This window comes from Silene latifolia, chromosome 10 (genome assembly GCF_048544455.1).
Source record: "Silene latifolia isolate original U9 population chromosome 10, ASM4854445v1, whole genome shotgun sequence".
NCBI lineage: Eukaryota > Viridiplantae > Streptophyta > Magnoliopsida > Caryophyllales > Caryophyllaceae > Silene > Silene latifolia.
Genome location: NC_133535.1, coordinates 124690061 through 124708596, shown reverse-complemented (window position 1 = coordinate 124708596; position 18536 = coordinate 124690061).

The window sequence follows — 18536 nt, the reverse complement described above, 5'->3', positions numbered from 1 at the left end:
AAAATTCGAGTTTCTTGTTCCAAATTAACCATACAACATCCATCTACACATTAGACAAAGATTTACGAGCCAAATTGCCCTTGAGAGTACACGAATTCCCTCGAAAAACAGAGTGTTATACACTCTGTTTTCGCGGCTTTTCCTGTCTGTCCAGTTCTGTTTGTGCTCGTTTTTCGTGCCCAATAACTCAAAACAAGCAGGGATTGTTTTAAGATCTCTGTTCTCCTCTCTTTCTAGTTTTCAAAACATCTTTTAAATCGAATTTTCACCATGAAACGAGAGAGAAATCGCAGTTTGAAAGTTGTTGTCCAGATTTGCAAAAAACGTGTTGTTTGCTCTGTTTCTTCGTCGACGACGGCCTCTCGAGATAAAATCTACCATCGATTACGACCCAAGACGGTGTCAACGATACATGTAGGTTGAGGGTGCATCAAATCCTCCTCTTTCTCCCTCTTATTTCGTTTTTTTTATGTTTGTTTTCTTATAGTTCGTTTTTGTTTGTTTATCGTTTTTGTTTATCGATTGTTATCATTAACTATGAAACTAGTTTAGTCCGAGTATGAGTTAAAGTACCACCATGAACACCCGCGTTGACTTGAGATGGGAAAGAAATCCGCTACATCAGTCGGTCGTAACCCCCGTCTCATTTACATATCCTCGTGTTCAAGGTAGGGCATTAATAAAACGAATTCTAACTTCGCTCTTCGCTTTTGACCCCTCTTTTGTTTCGTGTAATTCGACCCACCCTAGGACCATTCACATGTTAATATGACCTCTGATTGTTAACATATGACTCAATTAGACGACGTTTGATTAATTTAATAACCTAATTAGACACGTTAGGTGGCTTTGACACAAGCATTAAAATCAACTAACGATTCTGTAACTTAATTGAATGCATCTCTCTCTTTCACCTAATTTCTCGCTAGTATAAGAGTGCGTGATTAGCACCGTCTTATTAACACTCGATGAGTTAAATTAATTAGCGAACTTGACCTAATTTGACCCCTTTAGGCCGTGTAGAATACACCTTTGCAAGACATCTTTTCAATCGATCAACGTCGTTTTTAACTTGTTTTCTAGCCCGCTTTCGAACTTGTTTCGCAATCAATTGATCTAACTAATGAACCTGACCTAGGACCTAGGGTAGCCGTGTCTAGAGTGGTCGTGGCTTGGCCGTGTCCTTTGGTCTTTCTTGCTTCGTTTTTTTATGAATCGTTCGTTCTTTATTGTTTTGTCGCTTGTAATTTATCGTTTGCTCGTCGAGTTGTAATTTTCAAGTTAGCTTTCTTTTATCGAGTCAAAACCTCTTCCAAAAACCTTAGTCTTGTTTGGTTAGATGGTTGTGCCCCAATGCATGTAAGAGCGTAGTAAATCGCATGTTGTTTAAAGCAACATGGCCCGATTTATGCTAATGCATGCTTTGGTGTGTGGCCCTATGTCTAATTCGATAAGATTAAGTGAAAGCACACATCACGAGGAGTGACCCAAGGCCGTGAGTCATGTAAGCCGTGGGCCACCCCTTTGTGCACGGTTTCCTAGGCCGAATGGCCGTGTATTGCGTCGTGTACGGTTTTGTGTATAGCGTTGTATTTTAGATCGAGTTGTATCTTTAATTTATCGTTGTGTCGGCATGAAATGCCTGGGTTGTAATAGGGTAGATCCCAACGGCTCCCCCATTCCCCTTAAGCCTTGTTTGCTTTGTATGTTGTTAGATCAATCAAGCCACATGCTAAATTACAACTTTGACAAAGTTAGTTTAGCTGCATCTAAATCGACATAGAAACTTCACATGTTAAGGTTTTAAAACGATGTTTGCATATCATATATCGTAGTAGCTATGACCTTGTTTGAAATCCGACACTTGACTTAGTAGAGGCCGTTATTGACGGGCGGGGTTAGGTGTCCTTATGGGCTTCCTAACACGTACCCTCACCCCTTACTCAAGATCTATGGTTTGTGGATCCGTCTAAATACCATTGGACTACGAGAGTCATTCAAATCGAGTGATATAGGGTACAAGTCTTTATCTTTAATCACTCGTAGTCGATTGGCTTTATGCTTTTCGATGAAAGGTGTAAAGTTGACTTGAACGGTTCCAAGTTCCCAAAAAACTTGGTGGCGACTCTAATTTGTCTTAATTCGATTCGAAAGAACCTCGAGTCGATTATGCCTAGTGTGGATCCCGCGGACGCAGTTCCCGCGGGCGTTGTCCACAGGTTGCATGGGGTGCCTAAGGATATAGTGTCAGATAGAGATGCGAGGTTCATATCACGGCTTTGGAAAGAGTTGCAGGAGTTGATGGGAACTGCTTTGAAGATGAGTACTGAATTCATCATGCGACAGATGGACAGACAGAGAGGACCATCAAGACTTTAGAGGATATGTTGCGAGCTTGTGTTATGGATTTTGGTGGTAGCTGGGAGGAGAGATTGGATCAGATTGAGTTTTCTTATAACAACAGCTATCACACGAGTATTGTTATGGCACCGTTTGAGGCTTTGTATGGGAGGAGGTGTAGGAGTCCGATTTGCTGGGATGATAGAGCTGAGGCAGTGGTTTTAAGACTACATATGGTACAGGAGATGATAGAACAGGTTCAGCTGATCAGGCAAAAGCTGAAAGCGGCCCAGGATCGACAAAAAAGTTATGCAGATTTACATCGTCGTGACGTAGAGTTTCAGGTTGGGGACAAGGGTCTTTTGAAAGTGTCTCCTATGCGTGGAGTCATGAGATTTGGTTAGAAAGGGAAGCTGAGCCAGAAGTTTATCGGACCATATGAGATTCTAGATCGTGTGGGTGAGGTTGCTTATCGGTTAGCTTTACCAGCTGCTTTGGATAGGGTGCATAATGTGTTTCATGTGTCTCAGTTACAGAAGTATGTGAGCGATCCTTCACATGTGTTAGATGTAGAGAATATCGAGTTGGATGAGTCCTTGTCCTATCTTGAGGTGCCAAAACAGATTCTTTATCGCAAGGTAAGAAAACTAGACATGGGGAAACGATTTTGGTTAAGGTTCTTTAGTCTAACCATGAGGTTAAGGAGGCTACTTGGGAGACGGAGGAGGCTATGAGGGAGCGTTATCCGTCTCTTTTTTATCAGGTATGTGTGGTTATGGGGACGTAACCATGTTTCTTTTAAGGGGGTAGGAGATGATCGCATAAGGTTTTTGCATGTTTTATGTTGGTTTTAGTACAGTTAGTAGTTGCTTTGAGTCGGTTTTAGTGTTAGTTGGGAATTTTGTTTTGAGTTTTGTTATGTTGTTGTGTCGCAGGGGAGATAGTGTGTTTTGTTTTTGTGTATGAGTTGAACTTCGGGGACGAAGTTCTTTTTAAGGAGGGAAGACTGTAATACTACGGTTTTCTATGTCTAGGGGTACTCTATCGAGTGGGACATACTCTGTCGAGTAAGTATGTCTTTATACGAAACAGTAGGATACCTGGTGGGTACTTGATCGAGTATGTGTGACACTCGATCGAGTAAGAGGCACTCGATCGAGTAAGTCACTTACTCGATCGAGTAAGTGTGTTTTACGGGATTGATTAGCCGGGTTTTGTTAATAACGCGAGATTAATATAAAAGCTTTCGTCATTGTTTCCTAAACACTTTCATCATTCTAAAAACCTTTCAAGAGAAGCACAACAGTTACGTAGATCGCATCTCTCACGTTATTAGCAAATCCCAAGGCTAGGATCGTCGGTTTGTCTCGTTTATTATACCGTTGTGATCGTAGTGTCAAGGGTAAGTTCCTTGAATAATTTTGATAGCTTTTTTTTGAGTTTGATTGAAACCCTAATTGGCTAATGTTGGGGATTTTGGGAGTATTATGGTGTGTTGGTAGTAATTGTATGTATGCATGTTATAGGAGGAGGATTCGTAGAGGAGAAGTTTTGATTAGCTGCGTGACGGTCTCGTGTGATTGCTATCCAGGTAGGGTTTCCCTACTCAGTATTGATTACATAGTTTTGTTGTTGTTGATTGTGTTGTTGTATATCATATTGGATTTGGTTTTGGAATTGGTGATGGTTGGTAGTATAATGTGGTTATTGTATATCTTCTATGGTTTACGAGGTGCGTCCTCAGCTGAGTGAAGTCACTTGCGGGAGTGGCTTCACGCCCTTGATTCGCCCTCTGTGGAACCCGCCACAGAAGAGGATGTGCACATTAAGGAACATGGGTTTATCGCTCGGATGAGATGAGCGGGGCTTAGGTGGGAACGGCTGCGGCCCCCCACTGGCGGTGTGGAATACTTGTTGCGATGAGTATTCTGGCAAGACTACACACTTTAGTGTGTAGTCAGATGTGTGGTGATGTGACGGAGTTGTTGGATTGGATTGGTTTGTAATATTGTTTTATTGCAGCTGTTTGTTTTGTGTAATCAGTATTGACCTCATTTAAATATTTTAAAAATTGTGGTGATCCATTTGGGGATGGTGAGCAGGTATGAGTTGATGCGCATGGGATAGCTGGGTTGAGTCATCACGAGCTGTTTTAGAAGTCTTCCGCTGTGTCGAACACTCTTTTATTTTGGATTAGTCGGTTTGACAGTTTGAGAACATTTGTATTGTACTTTATCAGTTTTGGTATTTGGTTTTGTATCACTTTAAACTTAATTATTAAAGTACGTTTCTTTATGGTGTATTTGATATTCATTACTTCGGGTAACCGAGACGGTAGCACTTCCATGCCCTAAGTGGTCCTGGTAAGGCACTTGGAGTATGGGGGTGTTACACTATTAATCTTTGAAGTGTTGCTATTAATGTTACCAACTTTGTTTACTAATTGGTTTAGTTAAGAGCATGGTGGTAATGTAGTTGTTTGGCAAATGCTATTGTTAAGAAATGGCGAAAAGGTAGGGTTTCCCTACTCAGTTTCAGTTCATGGTTGTTGTTTAATTGTGTTATGTGGTTATCATTATTGTGAGTGCCTTGTTGTGTTAGTTCAGTTACATTATTGAGATGGTGACGGTGTTGTTGTTGGTATTACTGGCATTGGATTGTGGAGCCATTGTCAGGAGATGGTCTCCACCCCCCATGTTCGCCTCTTGTGGCTCCCGTTACAAGGGGGATGTGCACATTAATGCTTTGGGTTCGCTCGTTTCTATAAGCGGGGCTTAGGTGGCAAGGATGTGGTCTCTCACTGGCGGTGCGGGTTACCTGTTGCGATGGGAACCATTGGGTACTATGGAACTTGTGTGGTGGTGTTTGGCAATCGGTGGTCATGAGTTGTTCTGTTCATTGATTTCTTCGTTTTACCGTTATTATTTTATGTTACTGACTTTTAGTCCTATGTGTCTTGTTTATGATAAAAGGAGGAACGGGTGATGTCAACGGTATAGTATATGGATGTGTTTATATTATGTGTGAATGACATGTAGTATTGTTTCATGGAGTAATTGAGTGACTACTTCTATGCATATGATATTGTTAGTAATTCATTCAAACTTGAATAGTATTGTGCGTGCATGACATGATAGTTTTGTGAATAGATTTTAATAGAGATGCGATATATTATGTGCAATCAGGTGGAAGTAGGCGTGTGTGATTACTAATTTGCATAGGGTATGATAGAATAAGACCTAATTGTGACGAGTTCTGAATAAGTTTTAGACTCCGAATAATGTTTTTCGTTTGGGAGGGACGACGATGTTAATATTAAACAAATTCTGTTACTGATTTGGGGTACTCGACCGAGTACGCCTTACTCGACCGAGCACGGGTACACTCGGTCGAGTACTCAGAAGGCAATAGCTGCTGTAATCTGCAAATTCTGAGTACTCGACCGAGTAGACACGTATACTCGACCGAGTACAGGGTACTCGACCGAGTAAATCTAGTACTCAACTGAGTACCCCTGTTTTGCCAGTTCATCGGGTTGTTTTTCCGGAAACTTATAAACTTAATACCTCCATGATTTTCGACTCCTACTCATTTTATTTCACTCAAACTCTCCTAACATTTTCTCTCCCAACAAAAACCTTGGTGATTTTTCTATCTTTGCTCTTTGATTCATCCTCTTATCCTTCTTTCATCCAACCAATTTCCTATTTCAAGGTAAGGTATTTTCAATGCTTCATGTTTTCAATTAATTAAAGGTGTAAGGTTGTTTAAATAATAAATTTTTGCCTTTAAATTCATAGAATCATTTATTAGATGTTGTTAATTATTAGTAATTGCTTCAAATAATCGATTTGTATATGGAAAAAGATGATTTATATGCCCAAAACCACCATGTTTTTACCGAAAATTTTCTAGGGTTTGCCCCTAACATTTTTGATTTTTTACAACTCTACCCAACGTTTATTTTATGTATTTTGACCGAAAATTCGTCTAAAATTTCGTCTTAAAAGGGATCAAAATCTGAAATTTTCATCTTTGATATCGTGTGGAATCCGGAAAATTCTTGTTGAACTTTTATTCTTGCAGCATGCCGAAAGGCAGACCACCCGCTAAGAAGCGTACCCGTGCCAATGCCGCCGCCGCCGAGCAAGGACAAACGAGTGAGGAGCCGCTTGTTCCTCCGGTTGATCGATATCCTACGGTAATCTTTGCCGATTTTGATCAACGGGCTGCTTTTGTTGCCTTGTTGGAACGTACCATGAGACCGACCCGTTGTGAGGACCCAAGTGTCTTGAAGGATTTGGGAATTGAGTCGGATATAAGCCATATATTCGAAACTTTGGGTTTTGAAGGGTTGTATCACCTCCGTAAGAAGTCTTACCCTTTCTTGACCTTAGAGTTTATGAGTTCGTTTAAATATGATGCTGCTGGGAAAAATGTCAGTTTCCGTCTTATGAACACCGACTTTGTCTTGACTCTTGACCAATTTGCTGAACATTTGGATTTGGAACCATAGAAGGAGTGGTATTTGAGTGATTTAGCGACTGAGAGCGGGGCTCCTAGCTACCTTACTTACATTAAAGGTCGACCTGAACTTAGCTCGAGTGCCATGTTGATTAATGATGTTCAACATGTGTCCCTTCACATCTTCCTGAGGATGATAACCTGTCTGCTTTATGGTCGGAGTGATGTGAGAAAGCTAAACACTCATGAGGTCATGCTTCTGATGTCCTACCTTAACCCCCTACGGAGGAAGCGTTTTTACTGCAGTGCTCCCGGAGTAGTGTGTGCTAGTTTAGCACTGATGGCCTGTTCCAAGACTCGTTACCTTAGCTGTGCGGCCATAGTGACCCGGTTGGCCCAGAGAGTGACCGACTTTGTAGCTCCTTCTGAGTCGTCCTTTGCTTTGTTTGATAAAGCCCCTACTGTAACAACCCCCCCATCTACCAAGGAGCCTTAACAAGATATTCCCTAACAGATACGTGCATTACCATCTTGATTGCCTGAGGAATAGTATAACATAACGTCAATAAAAGAACAAATAAAGTTTATTACAAGTTTAAACTCAACAAAAGAAAGATACAACAGATGAAAAGAACAACTAAGGTGAGACTACTCCAAGCCAAGACTCGGTGGAAGACTCGTCCCTCCAACGCACCCATATAAGCTCCACATATCAACACCTGCTAAGACTGAGTGCTCACCATAAAGGATCACGACAGATACATAAAAAAAAAGAAACACAGACAACCACATCAGCAACTGAAGAACAACATACAACACAAGGTACAGCCCACACAGACACACACACAGACACACACACAAACACACACACACACACACACACATACACACACCAATCTCCAACTCTGATAATCCACCAATCATCTGACTAACACAAAGGTATAGTCCTGCCAGATTACCAATCGCAACCGGTAATCCACACCGCCAGTGGGGACCGCAGCCTTACCACCTAAGTCCCGCTCAAAACCATAGAGCGAATAACCCATGTCCATTAATGTGCACATCCCCATTGTGACGGGAACCACAAGAGGCGAATCAAGGGCGTGAAGCCATTCTTAACAATGACTCCACTCAGCCAGCGACGCACCCCGCACACAAACACAATGATACTATCATACAATCAAAGATATCACACACTACACATGACAACCAATCAACAGTACTGAGTTGGAAATCTTACCTCTAGCAATCAGCAGCAACACCGCATCAACACCTATCACAACCAGAAGGAAACACCTATTACTAATAACAACCATAACCATAAAGAAACCTAGGTATGATGATGATGATGACTTACCTATGCTCGGCATTCCGGCGATAAGACCGCGACCCGACTCAAGTCTCCGTTCCCATGGTGTCTCCAAGTGTAAGGAATCGCAAAAGGTTGAAGGTTGGTGAGGGGGAAGGCGTATCGTCGATTAGGTTTTAGGAGAAAAGAAAATGAAAACTGATTTGGGTTTATGACTTCACGATTTATAACTTATCGCTGAACTCGCTGTACTCGATCGAGTATGGGATTTACTCGATCGAGTGGCCTCTACTCGATTGAGTCACTAGACTACTCGATCGATTAGCCTACACTAGATCGAGTTCCCACCTCCCAAAGGTTACTATAACACAAGTATGAACTAGTAAAGGTTCCAAGCGATCCAACATGTGTCTACGGTAAGTCAACATGTAGTCAACGGGTCCTAACAGGGCGGGTATTACAGTCTTCCCCCCTTAAAAAGAATTTCGTCCCCGAAGTTCAACTCACCGCCTCCCACAACCGAAAGTGTATCCTAACCCAAGATAACTAACGACAACCCAACCCGACAAGAACCACTATAACCATACTCAACCATACCACCCAACCTCCCATGCCGATTAATCATCATCATCCTCCCTCAAGAACATAACTATCACAACACAACTCTATCACGAGTCATCATCCAATTATTAACAATAAAAAATATGCATAGCTACAAACTATTACTTCCATTTTACTAAGCGATTTCAACACCATACGACATTATACAAATTCCACACAATTAAATTACTCAATATAATTCATATCTTCATACAATGCAACAACTGAATTACTCCACAAATGATAATCATTTAAACAACACTTTGATTATTTTAAAAGAAACAACAATTAACTTACTAATAAATTATTTTAAAAGACGACATTTTTGGCATTTTTCACGCGCGTTATTACTCTTCCCCTCTTAAAAGGAACTCCGTCCCCGAAGTTCACCTTTAATATGAGCTATAGTACGATAAAACGAAAACCATCACCTATCCTTGACATTACAAGATTAACATGCATTCATGTGGGTATAAACATCAAAATGAATCTGTCATGCCCAGTAATACCACTCGATATATATAGAAATTTAAAAGTAATTTGCCTATGTAGATACCCATATCTGTCGATATTAGCATTTATAGAAATCCCGTCAAAACACCCGATGATGATAGGACAACATGTATTTGCTAAGTTGACCGTGTCATTATTTGAGTTCGTTTTACGATGTAAAACGGCCGTTGTCGATGACAATTCTTTTATTTAATATAAACAAGATTTAAATTAATGTTTTCATCCTTTCTATTTAATTTAAATGAAATTTGAATTAACATTTTCAATTAGTAAATTCATTTTATTGTTATAATTTGAGTTTATTTTCTTGATTTTATTTTATTGAAAATAGAGTAATCTTTGTAATTTAACGATTTGAAAATAATCGTTTGATTACCGTCTCATTTAAAGAAATTCATTTTATTTATTTAATTTGAATTAATTTATCTAATTTTTCTTCTTTTATTGAAAATAAAATGAGATATTTTTATTCAATTTGAAAATGTGTTATTTGAATAATTGGATTTTAATGCTTTGAAAATCAAGTTTAAAACTCGTTTGAACAAGCGATTTAGAACTCGGTTTTAGCTCGTTTGTCAAGCCCGTTTCTTCTGCGAATTGGCATGAATTTCGAGTATGCTAACCCACCTAAGTCCTCTCCTTAACCTAGCTCTAAACCACGACCAAAACAGCCCAAACACCACCCGCACTGCTCTGTTTTGGACAGCACCAAACCCGACTTTCCAAGCCCCAAACCCTCTCCAAAATATTAGAAAACCCGTGCCCATCAACACCCTACCATAACCTAGTATGGTTCAATCATCAAACCTCCCTTAAAACTCGAGTTTCTTGCTCCTAATTAACCATATAACATCCATCTACATCTTAGACAAAGATTCACGAGCCAAATTGACCTTGAGAGCACACGAATCCCCTCGAAAAACAGAGTGTCATACACTCTGTTTTCGCGTCTTTTCTTGTCTGTTGAGTTCTGTTTGTGGTCGTTTTTACTGCCCAATAGCTCAGAACGAGCATGGTTTGTTTTAAGATATCTGTTCTACTCTCTTTCTAGTTTTCAAAACATCTTTCAAATCTAATTTTCATCGAGAAACGAGTGAGAAATTGCAGTTTGAAAGTTGATGTCCAGGTTTACTAAAAAACGTGTTGTTGCTTTGTTGCTTCGTCGACGACGGCCCCTTGAGACAAAATCTACGATCGATTACGACCCAAGACGGTGTCAACGATACATGTAGGTTGAGGGTGCATAAAAATATCTCCTTTCTCCCTTTTAATTCCGTCTTTTAATTATGTTTATTACATCGTATTATTATCGTATAAATTGTTAATCATGAAATAATTAGTATAGATACGAGTATGAGTTAAAGTGCTAATTTGAATACCCGCGTTGACTTGAGTTGGGGAAAGAAAGCCGCTAGATTGGTCGGTCGTTTCCCTTTCTCATTTACATATCCTCGTATTCAGATTCGGATAGAACTAAACCAACTAATTTGTTTTAATAAACGATGTTTATTGTACCTTGTTGTTGTTGAATGAAGGAGAACGGGATTAGTAGTATGGATGTGCTGATGGATGGCCTTTGTATGTTGGATTTGTCTTCTGTTAGGATAAGAATTATTCTATGTTTATCGCATGACGAATTTAACATGTTTGATTGATTTAATTGATTTTATCTTGTTTAAATTAGTTTGATTTGAGCATGATGATTGAATTTATAAACTACACTTGTCTTAATTTGTTAAAGTTTATATCTTTGATTATTAAAGCATGTTAATTTGATTACCTTATCATTTTTTATTTAATTAATTCACATGTTTGTTAATCTATCTTATGCTAAAGAGTAAGAATATCTCTTTCCTTCCTCTCTTTGTTTGTTTCTTGCTAGAATAGCTAAATGAACTTCATATGCTAAAATAACTTGATGAGTTAAATGTATTAAATCGACATAGAATGAAATTCACATGTTAGGGTTTAAAACAATGATTGCATACTCGCATGAGATACGTATCCAAAATAGCCATCGTTTTATTTAGTTGAGACCGTTATAGTTACGGGCGAGGTTGGGTGTTAATTAATGAAATTAAAATAAACTTCCCAACACGTAATCTCACAAGAACTTAAAATCTCTACAATTTGGTTTCTAAATTCCATTTAAAAATTTAGTGGCAACTCTTTCAAAATCAAAAGTGTTTAATATGAATTAATAAACAAAAAGTGGATATAAATTCCCTTGTCCACAATTTGGCGACTCTGCTGGGGACAGTGAAACTTGAAAAGTAAAACAATGGCTATTAGGAATATCTATCACATGCTTTTTTTTATGTTAATCATGCATAAATCCCTTGAAACTTTAGGATTCGGACCATCCTCCTTGAGAGCTTTCTTTTAAGCTCGAGATAAGGGGATGACGTCCACTATGTCTGATTTAAATATCAAAGGTGCTTCCATGCGATTATCAAGTGTCGTACCTACCATATAGCAATGTGCGTATGGGGGGAGACCACTCCTTTAATCTCGTGGGATCACTGGCACAGACCTTCTTTTAGAAGACCGACCGAGACTTAGAAGAGTCTAGGCTCATGCATAGCATCCATAATATGTGAATGACTAAGTGCTACTTGTTTTCCCAAGTCTGTTTTCAAAACCGTCCTTTTTCAAAACCCATCCTTGGATCAATGTTTTTGAAACAAACGGTTTGCCCACCCCTTATTTTCGAAATTTCTGGACCTAGTTAGGTCTATGACTTTAAACCTCTTTTCAATCCCGAACTTTTGAACCTACCTCTTTTGAAAAAAAGAATCATTTCCAAGTCGAAGTGCTGTCGAATTAGGATTAGAATTTTGACCAAATCAAGCCTTTTATAAAACGGCATGCTGCCCATTTTAAAAGCTTATTTCGATTCAATCCTTTCCAATTTCAAAATCCAATAAACCATAATCCAAACCTAGAATAAAGTTTGAGTCAGTTGGGTCAAGTCCAGTCTAGTTGCTCTAGTTTAAGACATGTTTGGTTTTATTTAGGGCTCAAGTGAACCAAGCTTGTCTAGGCTAGAACACAACCCTAGTGGGTTACCTAAGTCACCTCTTAGGTCCAAGTCAAGTAGGTCGACCACTTGGTCAAAGTCTAAGCCACAAAAACACCCCATGTAAGATACTATGGGGAGTCCCCCTTTCCAAACCAATGAGCCATGTCTGGTTTCGATCACGGTTTAGGCGCACCAAGTCTCTGTCAAGTCTATGCTAAGTCTATATCAAGTCTATGTCTAGTCCAGTCTAAGTCAGTTGAGTCAGGTTTTAGTCCTAGCTAGGTCTATAACACCTCTCCTACACCTTGACCTTGCACAAGTGAGTCACTTAGCTCATTTCCCAGATCTAAGTCTGTCTTTGAGTCAGGTCTGAGTCAAAGGTCGAGTCTGTGAGTCGAGTCCTTTTTGTGCAGGGGTTTGATTCACATTTTTTATTAGTTCGGGGTTTCTTTGTAGAAAGGCCGCCCCAGACCAGAAAAATGTCAACGGAAGCACTATTGGCTAAGATGAATGACACTTTGGAGCTGCTTACAGCTTGCTGGGATGCAGTTGAGACTAAGGTAAGTGGGGAGACTCCTGTAACCACCACCTCGGAAATGTCTGAGCTTGAAAGGTGATTCAAGCTTAAGGAAGATCAACTGAAGCTCTCTCAAGGGGAGAGCATCCACTACGAGAATGCTAGGGCTTATGCCCCAATCCAGGAGGAGCTCCCTAAGAACTTCGTGCTCACAGATATCCCTAAATTCAAGGGAACTGAAAATCCTCTACAGCACATTCGGTCCTATTAGGAGCACCTTCCTCTAAAGCGTGTGCCTGCGAGTGTGCTAACTGCTATCTTTGCCCAATCCTTGGAGGAGCATCCAAGGGCATGGTATTACAACCTAGATCTAAAGAGTTACCCCACATTCGAAGATCTAACTACTGAGTTCTGTAGGCATTATGCTGACAATGCCGAAATCCAGACAACAATGAGGACTCTCGAGGTTATGACCCAGAGAGAAAAGGAATGCTTTACTTATTTTTTGGCTCGTTGGCGCGCTGAAAGCGTGAAATTGACCAAAAAACCCGAAGAGGTCGATATGGTCTATAAGTTTGTAAAAACTCTGCAACCAGCTTACCGTAATGAGCTAAAATATCAAAACTTTAGCACATTCAAAGACTTGACTCGAATTGGGAGGAAAATCGAAGATGACCTCCGTACGGCGGAGTTTTCTAAACTCAAGGGATACCCTGGGGCTTCCTCCTCTAAATTGAAAGCAACTACTAGTGCCAATCATGTTCAAGCTATTAATTTCCTTGGAGGAACTTCCAAGGAACCACAACGCTAGAACTCCAAGAGTGTTTACTGACATTGGGTGTACTTATACGTATGCCCTTGAAAGACTCAAGGCCCAAGGGAAGCTAAACCCAATCGGCCCAACTTCTGAACCACCCTTGGAACAACAACCCAAGTGGTACAGGTCGGAGGCATACTGTGCCTACCACCAAGGGAAAGGGCACGATACAGAAAAATGTTTCCGTCTCAAGCATAAAATCCAAGATATGATTGAGAATGGAACAATCCCAATACCCACTATGAAGCCCAATAATGTCACCAATCCATTTGGGGATCACTCAAATGCGGTGTTCGTCGAAGACAGCATCGATGTGTCCCACCTAATTTGTCCTATATGTCACCTAAATGGTTTCCTTGTGGGGAAACAATTCATCGATTGCTCTAAATATCTCCCAAGCATAGAGAACGAAGTTCGATTTGGGGATTTTGCCATCAACTGTACCCCTTACATTCTCAGAGGTGCCAACAAAATCAATGGCATCTGGGATGATGATGAGGATGATGTGTACCTTGAGAAGGGCGCAGCAATCCCCTATACTCGGGACAAAGTCCAAAAGCTAAGGAAAGAGGCTCTCGAGTCCAATCACTTGACACGAGCTGGCCGCCCATTTCGAGTGGAAAAGGCCACCAATGCTCCAATGCATAAGCTAAGGAACCTACTATAGTCGAGGCCCTTAGTGAGGGGATAAACTAAGAGGTCCCTCTTATTAAGCAGCTGCAAAAGACGAAGGCCGATGTTTCTATCTGGGAGCTCAATTTATGTTCATTCGAACATCGACAAGCCCTATTACAAGCACTAATGAGCATGAACATGTCTCCAGATATTTCTCCAAATGACGTGGTGGTCCATGTTGTCCAAAATCCACTACGACTTGTCAATGCGGTAACCTTTTCTGATGAGGATCTATCCTTTATAGCGCCCAAACACGGCATAGCCATGTACATTGTCGTGAAATGTCTTCAAAAGCATGTCCCTATGACCCTTGTCGATGATGGGTCAGCTGTTTATGTTTTACCACTAAGGACAGCACAGATTTTTGGCCTTGACAAAAAGGACCTCACTCTAACCACTCAAACGGTTAGAGCCTTTGATGGGACGATTCGCAGGGTAAACGGGATTGTCGACCTAGTAGTTTAAACTGGGCTCATTGAAAGGAAGGTTAGTTTTCAGGTCATTGATGTGGCCTCATCCTTCAACTTATTACTAGGAAGGCCTTGGATCCATGGAGCGAAAGCTATATCGTCCACTTTGCACAGAAAAATCAAAATCCCTCTCAAAGGAGAAACTGTCACCATCGATGCTACCTCTATCGTAGTAACTGGGGGGGATTTGGCCTCAGAAGTAACACTCGAAACCTCAAATGATGCTTGTGGGTTCGAGGTTATAAACGTGATCAACTCTTGTCCTGAATTAGAAAACATGGACTTGTATACTGGAAGTCACGTATGTGAAACCATTCTCAAAACTGGGAAGTACTTTGGTTTCTCTCTATACCCTCGAAAGGAAGATACCTTGGTACTAAAGGGCGTGATCCCTAAAGGAACGATGTTCGGGTTGGGATACCAGCCCACTGAACAAGATCTCGAAAAGAAAAGAACGACGGTTACAGACCAAAAAACTTATCCAGAAACACTGAATGGATACTTCGTGAAAGCCGGAGAAGCAGAACGTTGTCTCGACTTTCCCGAACCTCTTTTTGACGAAAAGAGTAAGAAATTGGTCCCTGGAATTTAAATATTCCAATATTGTCACTACATTCCAGAGGATGTGCTATCCGTGACACCCAGAAAGGCTGGATCTACCCCAGTCGAAGACGGGAATGCCTTAAGTCCCCTTTTTGGGGAGGAGAGAGAAATGGAAAAAACAAACGAAGAGTTGGTTAGTATGATCCTGCGAAGCGATAGGTTCGATCCCTCTACCCTCATCACTGATGTAGCTCCTAAAGGGATTATATCTGGATGGAGGAAAACTATCAAATGGACTGACAACAGAGGTTTGCTCTTCAAGCTGACCACGGGAGAAGGAGAGATGCTTAATCCAGATGATAATTCTGAGTCTGAGTCTGAGTCTGAGTTTGATAAGAGTCTTAGGGTCGAGTCTAAAGAATAGAGTGTTGAAAACACCCCTTCCCCAGTCTTTCCTTTTGATGTACCTCCCCCTACCTCCGGTATTCCAGGGCCTATCCCAAATACCACACCCATTCCGCCACTTGCCTCTGATCAGTTGGCCCAAATGTAAGCGCATTTCGCGCAGTTTCAAATTAATAATAAGATGAACCAGTTTGCTTACGACTCGTCTCCTTTACATTGCAATCCCATTTCTGAAAATGTTGGTTTTAATAATGACTTTGAGAATGAGGCCGGGAAGGGACAGGTTGAAGAAGAGGAATAGGAGATAGTACCGCCTCCGCAATTGGTTAAGGGGTTGGAGGATACCACCATAGAAACTCTGTTATCGAAGATACAGAAAGCATCAATGTAGGAACCACCTTAGAACCCAGAGAACTCAAAATAGGTACCACTCTAGATCCTACAGAAAAACAAGGGTTCATAGATTTGCTGAATGAGTTCAAAGATGTCTTTGCATGGTCTTACAGAGACATGCCAGGAATCGATAGGGAAATTGCAGAACACAAAATCCCAATCAAGCCAGGGTTCAAACCAATCAAATAAAAATTACGTAAAATGCGTACTTAGTGGTCTTTGAAAGTCAAAGAAGAAATCGATAAACAACTCAAGGCCGGGTTTATTAAAGTATCCAAGTATTCAGATTGGGTAACCAATATAGCACCAGTACCTAAGAAGGATGGGAAAGTTCGTGTGTGTGTGGACTTCCGGGATTTGAACAAAGCCAGTCCGAAAGATGACTTTCCATTAACTCACATCGATATCTTGGTTGACAATACCGCGAATCATGCCCTACTATCTTTCATGGATGGGTATGCCGGATACAATCAGATAAAGATGGCTGAGAAAGATATGCACAAAACTGCGTTTATCACGCAATGGGGAAGCTATTGTTACACGGTAATGTCAATTGGGTTGATAAATGTCGGGGCAACGTACCAAAGAACCGCGACAACGTTATTGCACGATATGATGCATAAGGAAGTCGAGGTGTATGTCGATGACATGATTATGAAATCAAAGGAACGTGACGGTCATCCAAAGGCCTTACGAAAATTCCTTGAAAGATTAAGGAAATATAACATGAGGTTGATCCCTCAAAAATACGCCTTCGGGGTTACTTCCGGGAAGCTCCTGGGTCACATCGTCAGCCACCGTGGTATTGAGATTGATCATTTGAAAATCAAGGCCATTATGGAAATGCCTCATCCCAAAACTGAGAAAGAAATTTGAAGTTTCCTGGGTCGAATCCAATATAAAAGCCGCTTTGTCTCGAAGTTGACAATGATATGCGAACTGATCTTTAAGAAATTGAAAGTCGGAGAACACGAGATGTGGGATGACGAATGTCAAGCCGCATTTGACAAGATCAAAGAAGTTCTGTCTGCTCCACCTGTGCTTAGTCCACCCATAGCCGGATTGCCACTATCCTTGTATCTAACAGTAATAGATATCGCGATGGGAGCAATGTTGGCCCAAACTGTGGAAAAAGAAGAAAGGGCAATTTACTACATCAGTAATAAGTTCTTAGAATATGAAGCTAAGTATACCACGTTCGAAAAAACATGCCTAGCCCTAGTCTGGGCAACAAAGAAGCTGAGACACTATATGTTGTGTTATAGTGTCAGTATATACTCCAGAATTGATCCAATCAAATACCTGTTTGAAAAACCAGTATTAAATGGCAGAATGTCGAGATGGACTCTCATGTTCGCTAAATTCGATCTTAAGTACGTACCCTTGAAAGGAGTAAAAGGAAGGGATGTCGCCGACTTCCTCGCTGACAATCCAATAGAGGAAGACAGTGTTACGGACATGTGGTCTTTCCCAGATGAAAACGTGGTTCATGTCAAAGATGAAGTCTGGTATCTTTATTTCGATGGAGCATCGAGTAGCATGGGATATAGGGTCGGAATCCTCCTCGTTTCACCAAAGGGAGAACATGTACTTGTATCCATCAAGTTAGATTTCCTCGCCACCAACAATACTGCTGAGTACGAAGCATGCCTACTGGGTTTGCGCAGTGCTATCAGTCTAAATATAAAGAGGTTACTGGTACATGGTGACTCATCTTTAGTCATTAACCAAGTAAAAGGGTCGTGGAAAATCAAAAGTAATAGTCTGGCACTTTACCAGGCTAAGATAGAGGAATTGGAAAAGTGTTTCGAGGAAATACACTATGTCCACTTACCCAGAGAAGAGAATCAATTCGTTGACGCTCTGTCTAAGTTGGCATCCTTGGTTAACATCCCAGATCATATAGACAGCATGTCACTATGTGTCGAACGAAGATCATCACCATCATACATAAATGAGATTAATGGCACTGAGGAAGATGAGATCGAACCTTGGTACACATCAATCTTGAAATTCAAAGACACAGAAGAATACCCTAACAATCTTGATGCTCGGGGAAAGCGAGCATTATGGATGCTCTCAACCCAGTTCGTCGAGGCTAATGGAGGGCAACTATACAAAAAGACCGCGCAAGGTGTCTTATTGCGATGTATTGATCAAAAGACAGCCGACAAAGTCATGGAGGAGGTTTATGACGGGGAATGTTGACCCCGCATGAATGCTCACATGTTGACTCGTAAGATCATGAGACTTGGTTATTACTGGACCACAATGGAAGCAGATTGCCGACATTATGTTTGACATTGCCACAATTGCCAGATATTTGCAAATGTACAACATGTACCACCCTCTATGCTATATACCATGACATCACCTTGGCCTTTTTCAACCTAGGGGATCGACATTATCGAAAAGGTCAACCCTTCTGGGTCAGGAGGACATTGTTTCATTTTGGTCTCAATCGACTA